Source organism: Zeus faber, assembly GCF_960531495.2.
Source record: "Zeus faber genome assembly, chromosome: 17".
Taxonomy (NCBI): Eukaryota; Metazoa; Chordata; class Actinopteri; order Zeiformes; family Zeidae; genus Zeus; species Zeus faber.
In genome coordinates this window covers 18,991,507-19,005,705 of record NC_137204.1, presented here as the reverse complement: position 1 = coordinate 19,005,705, position 14,199 = coordinate 18,991,507, and positions in this window count along the sequence as shown.

Genomic DNA, 14,199 nt, shown 5'->3' with positions numbered 1-14,199 from the left:
TGTGTGTGTGTGTGTGTGTGTGTGTGTGTGTGTGTGTGTGTGTGTGTGTGTGTGTCTGTGTATAGGTGTGTGCGTGAGTGCATGTGTAAGGGAGTGAGCCGAGAGAGTATGAGAGGTATACGTGTGTATGTGTGTGTGTCTGTGTGTGTGTGTGTGCGTGCGTGTGTGTGCGTGTGTGTGTGTGTGTGTGTGTGTGTGTGTGTGTGCGTGCGTGCGTGTGTGGAATGTCTCCTTGCTCCTACATCGTCTCCTAGAGTGTCTCTTAGTTCGTAGGATTGTATCCCGGAGTGTCCCCTAGCTCCTTGTTTGTCTCCTAGAGCGTCTCCTATCTCCTGGACTGTCTCCTAGAATTTCCGCTCGCCGCTATATTGTCTCTTAATGTGTCTCCTAGTTCCTGGACTGTCAATGTGTTTGTGCGTGTTTGTGTGTGTGTGTGGAGCGTCTCCTTGCTCCTTGTTTGTCTCCTACCCCAGAGTGTCTCCTATCTCCTGGACTGTCTCCTAGACTGTCCCCTATCTCCTAGATTGTCACCTAGGGTAAGTTCTAGCTGTCTTGTGTGTGTGTGTGTGTGTATGTGCGTGCGTGCGTGTGTTTGTGTGTGTGGAGTGTCTCCTTGCTCCTAGATTATCTCCTAGAGCGTCTCCTAGGTCCTAGGATTGTTACCTAGACTAAGTCCTGGCGCATAGATTGTATCCTGTTGTCTGTGCGCGTCTATGTGTGTGTGTGTCTGTCTGTGTGTCTGTGTGTCGGTCTGTATTTCGTGTGTCGGTCTGTCTGTCTGTCTGTCTGTCTGTCTGTCTGTGTCTGTCTGTCTGTGTGTGCGTGCGTGCATGGGAAAAGTAAGGTTAGTAGGGAAAGAAAAATAAAGGGCACATTACAGAAAATTGTGTTTGAACAATATTTAATTTAACACATAGAGTCGCAGACATAACACCCGTTCACACACACACACACACACACACACATACACACACACACTGCTCTGGCAGACAGGTAGCACGCAGCTCGTTGGCTCGCGCTTTCTTGCTGAACTTGGCCCGTGGGTTCCTTCTTAATAAAAGAACGGAGGTACATTGTGGGATGGCTGAGACCACCCAGCATCGCAGTGTGTGCCACCTGCTTCAATGGAAATGGAAATTCCAAAATGGAACGCTGTGCCTTTAACAGTATACCCTTGCTCCAGTATACCCAGCTGCTAAATAGTTTGTTAAAGTTTTTCTTGTATTTTTCATATAATGTATGAGCTGTATGAGGCTCGGGGTTATTGACGGTTCTGTTCGACGGTCTCGCTTTTGTTCTTTCAACCCCCCTCCCCCCGCCCGTAGCCGCGAGCGTCGACATTGTCGAAACGTCGGCGATGGTTTCACTCTGCGGTGGAAGTGGTTTAACTCCGCGCGGCGTCACGGCACCCCTCCATCCCGTCCCACTTCCCTTTGAAGGATCCCAGCCACGGCCGCGGAGGCTTTGTTCTCAGCCCGCTCTGACCGTCTCTTTTCACCGCGACCCTCCCTCCGCCCGTCGGCTAAGCGCCTCCGACAGCTCGTGCCACTCTGACTGCGAGAGAGGATGGAGGCGCAGATGAAATCAATTTCTCTCTTGTTCACGTCGTCTGGGTTTTTTGCCGAGCGGTTGGGGTTTTTCGACGACAGGTTTGAAATGGCTTTCATGTGTGGGGTTTTAATTTTTTTGGGGGGGTTCATATGGACAGCTGGGGCGAGGCCAGCGGGCAGTACCTGCGAGGGGCTGGCTGCATGGAAATGAGATGAGATCAGAGAGCCGTGTGAGGATCCACAGGTCAGAGGTGGAGGAGGAGACTCCAGTCAGACTCAATGTGGTAATTATCTGCTGGAGAGCTACCGGAGGGAGGAATCCATACCATACAGAACGAGACGGAGGAAATGGGTCCGCGTTGTTGGAAAACTAAATTCTGAGCTACCCCTCATGCAGAAATTCTCGACTTTCGGGTCTACACCTCACATAGGGTGACTTCATATGCACATGGGATGGCGGGCAAATTCTAACACAAATTATGATATAGGTTTGAAAAATGTCATATTTTCTACATCATGCATTTAGAGTTCCCTCCATGATCTATAATATCATAAAAGTAGCCGATCCAAAACTCACATAATATGCAAATATCTGCACATTGACCAGTGATGTACTGCTTCATTAAAGGGGACCTACAGTACTATAAAAAAAAAAAAATCACTTTTTCAGTGCTTGTGCACATACATTTGGGTCTCTGATGGGCCTACAAACACACAAACTGTGGAGTAAGACAACCCAGTCGGTTATTTGTGTTCTAATTCAGAAGCCATGTCCTGAAATGAGCCGTTCCGATTTGTGCCTCAGTACTACGTAGCACTGACACTCGGTGGAATTAGACCTGCAGACGAGGGAAATGTACGTATTTTCTGTGTGTTTCTTTCTCTGTGTGTGTGTATGCTCTCCGCCTTTCTTCAAACAAAACCGTAGATGTATTTATTTTATTTCTGGACATTTGCGTAATTGAATGAAACAAAAAAGCCCCGAGCCCCGCCGTATCCCGCAGTGCTCCAAGCTCCGCGCTGCTCCGGACACGAAAGTCGGAACTAACTTGGCCATGTAGATCCAATATGAGTGAAGACTCAGCAACTGGATTGCTTATTTCTTGCCTAAAATGAGTTGAGAAACAGATTTTGGTGGACTGATAAGGTGAAATCGGAAAACGGAACTCGAAAGTGAAGCTCAAACCCCATTGGCTCACAGACACTTGGTGCTTGGCTGCCATTTACATTTAAAGCGACACACACAGAAATAGCCCGTTTTGGGCACACTATGGTTTTGAGGCATGTTACAATGGCTCGAATGCATAATCTGAGTGGTACTTCCACCAGAAATAAAATGTTTTGGGGACCTCAGAGACCTATATTAACATGTTGAAAAGGAGCGTAATAGGTCCCCTTTCAGAAAGATTATTTTTGAACCTGCATCTGTTGCTTATAGGCCTAAAAGTGAATTGTGAGGTATGAAATTGAGTGGTATTGGGTCCAAAACAATAATAATGTGGAATATTTGATAAACTAGTAGTAATAATAATCACATTAAGTTGGTGGTTTCCTTTGATATCTGCTGAGCTCAGTGCAGTGTGCTCAGGTGCTGTTGTGGCCCCAGTTGCTGGAATCGGACTCCCAAGTAGCGACTCTCAGACATCCCATAATGCCACAGTGCTTTATCTGGAAACACGGCTGGAAAGCGAGCAGACAGACAGCTTCTCTTTCAATCAGTCAATTGGAGTATTAATAGGGAAATGTCCCATGGGAAAAACAGTCTGCACACGCAGTCACACAAATACACAGTGCTGCAGAGACACGCACACACACACACACACACACACACACACACACACACACACACACACACACACACACACACGCACACGCATGCTGTTGGGTTGGAATGCCTGGCAGGTTTTAGCGTACATTGCAGGATTAGGGCCGCAGCCAAAACAGGTGACGTCACAAACAGTTGTTCTTGTCGAAAACTTAAAAGTTTAGATAAACTTTTGAAATGTTTGTGATTTGTTGTTTTTCAAACAATCAAACGTTTCGTTTTCGGCTTAAAGTACATGATAATAAAACCACATGCACTACGATGCTCATACTTTGGCTCTTCCAGCAGCGTCTGCGGCCGCCGTATTTAATCCGTTATTTTTATCTGATGTTCGGCGACGGCGCTTTGCACACGTTCTAGAACAGAATACATTTCAAGAAACACCTCAGACAGAGGACAAATGTGAAAAGTTTATCTCTGGGTTTTGATCCTGAAACAATATTCCTTTGGTTCATCGACCAGGATTTATCTTCCCCTCACTGGGAAATAGATCATTCCATTCACTGGATCAACTTAAAAAAATGAAAAAATAAAAACAACAGTGGGTTTGGGTTTTCAAATCTGTAGTTTTTAGGATTTCTCGCCTTAAAATGTGCACAAATAACAACAACAACAAAAAACAACAACACATTTTGAAGTTCACCCGACGGCACCTCCTCCCTATGCCGCTTTCCCTGCCGTTCCCACGGCTGAAGCGGGTGGAATGAAGAAACTAAAAGGAAAGACCATCAACGCACACTGCCAGCTCCGTGTATAAATCTATTTTTAACCCCGATACGAGGAAAGCCCGATGCTGCTCGCGTCTCATCTGAGCGTTAGGATTTAAGATCCCTTCCCTGCTCCTTCCCTGCTCCTTCCCTGCTCCTTCCCTGCTCCTTTCCTGCTCCACCTCCCCTTTCGCCCGAGCCGAGCCGCTCCGGTGCTTCTGAGAGCTTTAGGTAGAGGAGAGGCCGGATCACATTACAAGTGACTCATGGTCTGTACAACGGGGAGAGAGAGAGAGAGAGAGAGAGAGAGAGAGAGAGAGAGAGAGAGAGAGAGAATGAGAGAGAGAGTGGGAGAGAGAGAGAGGGAGAGAGGGAGTCTGGATTGTTTTTGCAGGTGCTTTCGGGGCAGACACAGCTGCTAATTACCTCCACCTTGTTACACATGTAACACCCCTGACAGGACGTATGCAGAAAAAAACCCAGAAACCCCTCTTACATGGATCAGTAACTATCCAAATGTACCTGAAAAACAGCAACTTTCGCTTCTTCTTTTTTATTTATTTATTTTTTTTCATTTTCTTATCCTTTTTTTTGGGGGGGCGGGTTGTGCCTTGAAATGTCCCGTGTCGTGATTTTGCATGCTCATATATTTTTGGTGCACGTGAGTAGTAGCAGTCAGGGCCTCGGAGGCCTCCTGTCTCACCCCTGCGGGGGGCAGCACGGTCGCCCGGGTCGGGAACCGGCAGAAAGAAAGACCTCATCTGGGAAATAAGTCTTGTCGCTGGTCTTGTACCACCAGGCGTGTACCCTTGCGTTCACAGGTGTGTGTGTGTGTGTGTGTGTGTGTGTGTGTGTGTGTGTGTGTGTGTGTGTGTGTGTGTGTGTGTGCATGTGCATGTGTGTGTGTGTGTGTGTGTGTGTGTGTGTGTGTTGTGCTGAACAGCTGCTCCCACTCTTTCCTCCACCTGTGTTCGGTGGCTCGGAGCGGCAGTACAGTAGATCTCTTGTATTTGCCTTCGAGATCAAGTTCAATTAATGATGGTCCTAGATCTGAACACACGTCTCGCTGGCAGGAAATTGGAGGATAAGCTACTTTTCAAAAAAAGTCCTGTGGCTTTATTGCTTTCCTGGTTTTCCTTTCATTCGTGGGGGGGGGACACACTTGACTTTCAGCGGTTTGCAGTTGCTGCTGCACTGCTCTCTAACCCTGATTTGAAGGCGTTTACACATGGATACTCTGGTAGCACAATGTGCAGTCATCTATATGGACATGATAACAGGTCTCCGTCCATCCACCTTCATGCCAACACACCCACAAGGTGCTATTTATTCAGCCTTTTAACAGAGCAGTTGGGCATACAGTAAGTAGATCATGGGGTTGGACCGTTCAGGGGGCTGCGAGAGGGCGAGGAGGAAGTAAAGTGGAGGGAAGGGCTTGGACAGAGAAACTGTCGATGCGAAAATTACTGGGACTCCCAGGGTTTTAAAAACAAGCCCCAAGATTTCATTACACATACCTGGACAACTGAGAGCATGGAAAACCCCTCCTTATTTTCAGGCACGGCATGGCACACACACACACACACACACACGCACACACACACACACACACACACACACACACACACACACACACACACACTGACATACACACTGACACACACGCGCGCACGCACCCATGCACGCCAGACACACACACACACACACACACGTGTACAAAGTGACACTAAGCATAAAGGAACAGCTGGACTAGTCATAGAGAAATAATAAGAATAATGTAAACTAAGTAGAGGAGACCAAACACCTACAGACTGTAGGAAAAGACTGCACGCGCAGACTTTAGAAATAGCCCAGCGGGACCCTGGTCATTCATCACATGGCGGAGGCCCTCAGTCACCGCTGACAGGCCGAGGTGGAGGGAGGCGCGGTCCTTGGCACCCCTCGGCTCCCGGCTGTGGGTGCTTTGGCCGGCCAAAGCACCCACAGCCCAGTGTCGTGGCTCCAATGGGATTTTGACCAGCAGTCCCAACATGCCACTGGTAATGGTGGTGATAAATTAAACCAAGCGACGCTAAGCTAAGATAAAACAAGATAAGATAAGACGGACCGATCCTGCAATGCAATGATGATTCCGCTCCTTCTGGTCCGTAGTGACACAGCGATTCTCAATCTATTCCACATCAAGGACCCTCAATTTGATATGTATTAGGCCAAAGACCCTATTTGATAAGGTTTGGTCGCTGGGGGCCGACACTTTCATTGTCCATCCCAAGCCTGACTATACTATAGTTACAGAGATAACAGTGAAACTCAGGTCAGAAAAATCATTATTGAATATTCTCTTAATGGTGCTAACGTCACCATTTTGCCGGCGACCCCCTGAAACCTTCTGAAGGACCCCTTGGGATCCTCTGCTCTATAGGGCTGGCGTAAAATATAGTTATTTGCCGTCGGTTCCGGCTAAAGCGTGGGACTCTGGGTCTCCTTCCTGATCTCCAGTAAGAGCTGGTTTACCATACAGGATGTGTGCCACGTCAGAGACCGCATCGAATCTCCTCAGTCCGCCCCATCACAGACAGCTAATACCTTGCTTGGAAGGAGAGCACTGGCAGACATCTGTGGTTTTCAAGGCCACGTCCACCGGGGAATCGGCAACGGCCTTTAAAATGAGCAGACAAACCACCGGACCAGGTGCATCATCCACCCCTGATAAGAGCGGTTAATAATAGAAGAGCGGAATAAGGCTTTCTCCCACACCAAACGCCGTCAGCCTACGCAGAAAGGCTTTCTCTGTTTCACTCCGGAGAAAATAGCGTCAACGCCAACATAAAATCAACCCCGATGAGCAGTGTCTGTGGGAGGTAACCTGAGCCATGCTTATGGTGAATCAGTGGCTCCATTTAATGACTCTGTTAATTGTGGGTATGTCCTTTCAAGAGACTGGGAGAATTGGAGACTGAGAGACTGGCCGACTTTAAAATGGCAGAGAAGTGATAATGTACGTATGACGTTGCTATGACTAATCACTTCTGCGTAGTGCTCCCTTTGAGATTGGAAGAGTGGTCCCAGTAAGTGATGATAGGATCGACACGAGCATTCCAAAGTTTGCGGATGCGGAAACGGGGATTCTGAGTATTGGAAGATGTGCGCACGTCCTCACCAGTGTACTCCGAACGATACGACGAACAGCATCCTCCCAAACCAGGACCCTATAAAAAACATGTCACTATGATGTAAGTTAGTGCAACTGGCCTAATGCTGCTTGCTCTCTTTTGGAAATGGCCTTTCAGGAACGAGGCAACAACGACGTATTTCTCCTGCAAAGCATCTACGTCAAAGAGCGAGCATTAGGCTGCAGCGAGCTCCTCTACAAAGCTTTTTAAGAACCCCGCTGAGAAGCCGCCGTGGCTAATGGGCTCCTTTATGCATTTATGCATAAATGAGCCCGGGCAAAGAAACAACCTGCTCATTTGTTTTCCTCGGGTTGTTCTGCTCCTGTTGCGCTTTGGTTTCTCTGTCTTTTTTTTTTTCTCCGAATGTTGTTGTGTTCTGTACGAACGACAATAAAGGCTTTCTATTCTACTCCGTGCGTGCACCCGCGGGCGGACCTCCAGTCCTGCTGCGCGCTCCAGGTTGGAGGTGGAGCTCAGAGCACCATCATTATGGGAGAATGGTTTTACTCCAATCTGGACGGAAACAAGTTCAAATTGTTAGCCACGGATGAATCACCGTGTCGGGCGAGGCTATTTCCAGTCGAGGCCAAGCTGGTTGATGATGAAGATGACGAGAACGATGATGATGATGATGCACCGCATCAAACGACCATCTCACAACTGGGGCAAAGCCAAAGTTCAGTTTCGGTAATAACCTAAATGTTGTTTTTAGCTCCAGTGCTGTTGTGCACCGTGGGTAGTGGATCCTATCTGTGTGAGTGGACGGTCGGGATATTTTCACGGTGGGTTGATAGAGCCAGGGCTGCAGACGGTGAAATTGGCCCCGACCCCTGCAAAGCACACAAAGGGGATGTATGGATCGGGTCGAAGGACTAGAAGGAGGGGGTCGTGAATCAGTTTGCAAGCCTAAATATGTCCCTAAGCCCCTCTCTTCAGAGATCCAGGCTTGTCTGTGTAAACAGGTCTGGAACGACACACTGAGTATCTATGTTTGTATGTGCGTGTGTGTGTGCATGTCTATATGTGCGCACGCTTAAGATATCATGACACAAATCCAAGTTCAAAGACAAATAAACTGTACTGCTCCTAAGGCTGTACTTCTGTAGAAATCATAAATCAAACTTGTGTGGAGACCTCAAGGAGACATTTCTTTGCAGATCTCTGCTTGTACTGTCTCGTTTGATTTATCCAGAGTAACCTGAGTGGACGGGATCGCTCTGGACAAATCTCCCTGGACGTAGGTTCAAGCCGTGGCCCTTTGGGGATGAAGGGAATCGTCCGTCGTCCCGACCTCTCGCTCCCATCGCGGGGAGCAATGGATATCTCACTGCAACCAATCGTTTCTTCACTCACTGTCCATCTGTATTAGACACAGGGCGACAGCCCAGCTGCCTCGTTGTCTTTCCCGTGCCGTCGACTGGCATGCACATGTGTATTATGTGATGGATCTGGCGTGGCCAAAGCACGTCATGTGGTTTGTTTTACCGAGAGGACTGGTCCTTTACCCCCGCTCTCTGATGCTGACACAGACGCCAGAGGGTAATAATCACCGGGGGATTTGGGGGGGTGTCTTTGATCTCGGGGTTCTCATTTGAGCGCCGCAGGGTCCGTCCAGTATGTGGGTAGCCGGGCGGGGGCGGGGGGCGCACTCATCTGGCATGAGAGAATCAGCTGTGGGAAAATGAAAAAGCATAGGGAATTGATGACATAAGACGATAAATGATGCGTGCACCTGACGCTGAAGCGTGACTCCGGGATGATGCGCTGTAAATTTAAGCGGAGTAAAAGTCCCTCTTCTCAGGATGATCCCTTACTATTTCTCCATCATGTTTTAATTGTACGTTGTGCCTGGGTGCGCTATGGCTGTGCAGAGGAGTGAAGACCACACAAAAAAACCCATTCACAAACAAGCAAAGTCCATGACACAGACTCTTAGTCATGAATGAAGCTGATTAGCATCTGGTAAAATATTGTTCACGGAAAAAAAAAGGATTATCCCGAAATTACATTGAACTTTGACCTCTAAGGCTAACTGGAAGTGGGCCCTATTCACCTCATGGAAACATGAGCCAGGCAGTATGTGGAGGCAGAGTGGACAGCAGTGGCTGACAAATGGGGTTGGACCATGACGCGGTTCCGATGGCATGGTTTGAACCCGACTGGGGGTCTTTCTGCGTTGGGTTTGCATGTGCATGTGCAATGAAGCTGATTCTTCTTCTTATGGGCTCCTGGTTCCATCCTCGAAGCGGTCGTTTCGACTGGAACGCGAGTGGTCTGTAGAGGGGGAGCACTTGTCCATCAATCATGGACTCCGGATGTCCTCACGGTACAGCCACACACACCTGCTGCATGTGGGACTCCGCCTGTCGTGCAATATGCCATACCACATTCAGGAACGAACGGATTTGAGGGATGAACTTCTCAGGTGAGCTGTGACCCAAAACATTATTGGTTGTCTTTTATGAATTTGAAGTACTCTGATATCAGTGTCGTGGCCATACTCCAAGTTAGCACTTCAATTCAGGAAAAACTATACAGTCATCAATTGGCCTACCTTTAAATCCTCAAGGGAAATTGAAGCCTCCCTTGACCATTGACCATTTACTGGCTTTCGAATCAGAGCCAAATGAATCCCCAAATCAACCGTACAGTATGCCTCTGCAGTGCTGAAGCGACGAACAGACCATAATACCAGGCTCAATAGCCTCCACACAACCTCAATAGATAAAAAATACAGACGCACGCTCCCTCTATTATTGTTATATGAGTGCCGCGGCACGTAATTGTGAACGTCGGGGCATTCCTTCCATTTTAATCAACAGCTGCGGTTGATATTTTTTACCCACCTTAAGGTTAGAGAGTTAGAGTGTGTAGAGGACACGTCACGTGGCCTTGTATTATGGCTGAGGAAGATACCGGCTCAGCGCTGACGTTCGCGCCGTTGCTCATATTTAATGGGCGGTGGGGGGGGGGGCGTAGGTGACCTTCCGCCCGCTCCATTGTTTGGACAACAGCTTCCTGCGGTTCCCCCGGAGCCGTAGCCGGAGCAAAAAACGGCAACAGAACACAGACGTGATAAATAAGATGATGTCCAAACCCCAGCTCCCCAAACGATTACCCTGTGCACATTTTAATCCCACCCGGAGCAGAACTAATAGAAATAGTACGTGTCTCCTGTCTTTTATCCTATATAATTGTTTCAAATAGCGTTAGCAATAAAAACAAAAAAATCGTACAGTTCAATGGGAGACGCTTCAGCTTCATATCGGTGAAAGCCGAGCCTTGTTTATAATCGTGTATCCAAGTATTTATATGCGGAATAGGCGTGACGGCATTCACGGGGGGTTTGCCACCGGGCGCTTGTAATTGAGTAATGTGAGAAATAAAACGTCGAGCCGCCGATCTTTCCCCCCAAAAGCACGACTTGAAGCCGCCCTGTTTGAAGCTTTCATTACGCTATCGGTGGCCCTCCTAACGCGGTCCAGCTGCTCCACTGTAAATACAATTAACCCCACTGATTGTGTGATGTTGACGTTGGGTTTTTTGGGCTCTCTCTCTCTCTCTCTCTCTCTCTCTCTCTCTCTCTCTCTCTCTCTCTCGCTCCCTCTGGCCCGCCGGTAGCCCCGTGCTCACCGCGGATGACATCATGAGTCTCGGGTTGCCCCCGCCCCGTCCGACGCGGAGTGCCGATCGGCTCCGGGGCTGCGATGGGAAAAGACTCTTTTTTTTTTTTTTTCCCCTCTTCACCTCCCTCGCTTTCTCTTTCACTTAGCGTCACGCTCCCTTTCTTTGTGTTGCTTTTCTCTTCTTCTAAAACCTCTTCTTTTTTTTCCCATTGAATTCGATTTAAGTTTTATTTTATCTTGTGTTGTTTCAAAAATCTCCCCCCGCTTTTACAATTTGAATTGTAAATACAGAGATTTTGCTGGTTAAGTGTTCCTCTTCTGTCTACCTTGTTTGTTGTGTACTGTCACATTCTTTCTATTTTGCTGGGAATATTCCAATTTTTTTTCTATTTCTCTATTTTTTATTTCTATAACATCCCTGTTTGCTCCGTCTCGTTCTGCCATACAGTATGTGCTGCAGTGTTGTTCTCGCCCACTGACACAAAAATACACATGATCAACACATTGTTGTCCCTGTCTCTCTCTCTCTCTCTCTCTCTCTCTCGCACACACACACACACACACACTCGCCGAGTGCAGCCTGACCTTTTTGAGCCCAGAGTGTGTTTTTGGCTCTTGGCGATGTGATGACAGATCGGGCAGATGTGGGATCCCTCCGTTCTCTCTCCTGGTCGTAGTCCAAAAGCGGTGTGGGTGGTTTGTGAGCAAAGGGCAATTATTTGATAACACGGCGCGCTACTCGGCCGCTGGAATGCTTCGTTAGATTGGAGAGTGCCCTTGAGTGAGTGTGTGTGTGTGTGTGTGTGTGTGTGTGTGTGTGTGTGTGTGTGTGTGTGTGTGTGTGTGTGTGTGTGTGTGTGTGTGTGTGTGTGTGTGTGTGTGTGTGTGTGTGAGTGTATGTGTGTGGGTGTGTATGTGTGTCTCTGTGTGTCTGTGTGTGTGTGTGTGTTCACTGCATGCAGGTGTGTTATTCAGCGTGCTCGCTTGTGTGCACTTGTACGATGCTCCTACGCTGTACGTCCAACCATGTCCTGTGTGCTGTGAGATCTTTGATTAATAGATTGTTTTTAATGTTAGACTGGTGAGAAACTATAGACGGTAAACACAGTAAATAACCTTTAAAAATGAAAACAAAAGAAATCAGTCAGCAAATTCTTGACAAAAAAATAAAATATATATATATATATATACACATATATATATATATATATATATATATATATACGTATATATATATATATATATATATATATATACTGTATATATATATATATATTTATTCTTTAATATTATATATATATTTTTTAATAATAATAATAAAATATATATATATATATATATATATATATATATATATATATATATATATATATATATATATATATTTATATATATATATTTATTATATATTATTTATATATTATATATACTTTATATATATATGTATATATATATATATATATTTTTTTTTTGCACCGGGGCCTATCACCATCATGTTACGCCACTGAATCTTATTTAAATGGAGCTCTTAATTTAAACAAAGTTCTTTGGATCTTGTATGACATCATGTTGATCCTAAAAGATGAACAATCAGATAATAACCAGATAGGAGTCTGCAGTGCAGAGCAGGGCGTGTTAAAAAGCACCTTATAAATCTGTAAAGCTTGTGATTCATTATTGGATGTACAAAGCCCATTTTGACACTGGCTTATGTGGCATGTCGGCTGGGAAGAGCGTTGAATGAGCTATAAACCAAACTAGTTGTGATACTAGTTTGTATATCTAACATCTGACTGGAAGTGTATTCAACCCTTATCTTCAATGAGCTGAGCCACAAATATATGGGAGTGTGATCCGGACCATGTGTTGGTGTAGAGTAATGATCTGGACTCTACGCATGTACACAAAACCTAATTACCAACCTGATTCATTTAAGGTAGCCCCAGGACACTGTCAAACCCAATATAACATGTTGCACGTAAGGCACCACGTAATGCAGATGGATGTAGCAGCTAATGCACCGTACAGCAGATTGACGACGTGTTGCCCGGCGCTCAGTTCGCACCTCTGGTAGGAACTCCTCGGCCGAGTGAGAAACTCTCATCCTGTCAGTCATCAGCCCCGGAGGCAGAGTCGCCGGGGGGCCCCGCGGAGCCGACCTCCGCCGCCAGTGATGTCAAATAAACAAGAGGGGAACGGCGGTGCCCCCCGGCGCTGCGCTCTCATGCTTTTTCCGGTTCCCTCTCCGGATCGACGACGTCTAAATATTTTTACTGCTAGAGTAACTCAGATCGTTTCGGAGTGCACCGGGCTACGACCGCACTGCGTACACATAGAGTGCATGTGTTGAAAAAAAAAACACTTTTCCTGTGCATGCTCCAGAGAAATCGCTTTGTTTCAACATTTGACTAGGGGGGGTGATAAAAAGAGGTGAAGAGGAGAAGACAGAGCGGGTCCTGGAATGACACGTTGTTGGCTGGAATCACCTGGCTTCCTGAGGGAAAACTCACCGACTGTAGCCGCTCATAAACATTGTCTGAATGGAGGGATTTGTCCCTAATCCTGTATTGATCCTCTCCAGACACAGCTTGTCTGGTGGACTGACCCTGTCCCAGACCCACAGACACACAGACACACAGACACACAGACACACAGACACACAGACATACGTGCACACAGATACACACACACAAAGATACACAAACAGACACACACACACACACACACACACACACACACACACACACACACACACACATAGAGACACACACAGACACATAGAGACACATAGAGACACACACAGAGACAGACACACACACAGACAAACACACACACACACACACACACACACACACACACACACATACACAAACACACACACACAAACCTACAGACACGAAGACCTATAGATACACAGATCCACAGGCACACAAACACACAGACACAGATACACACACACAGACCCACAGACACATGGACACACAGATAGACACACACACAGACCCACAGACACACACACACACACACCCGCATGCACGCACGCATGCACGCACACACACAGACCCACAGACACACAGATACACACACACAGACCCACAGACACATGGACACACAGATAGACACACACACAGACCCACAGACACACACACACACACACCCGCATGCACGCACGCACGCACGCAGACACACAGACACACAGATACACACACACAGACCCACAGACACATGGACACACAGATACACACACACAGACCCACGGACACACAGATACACACACACAGACCCACAGACACACAGACTCACAGACCTACAGACACA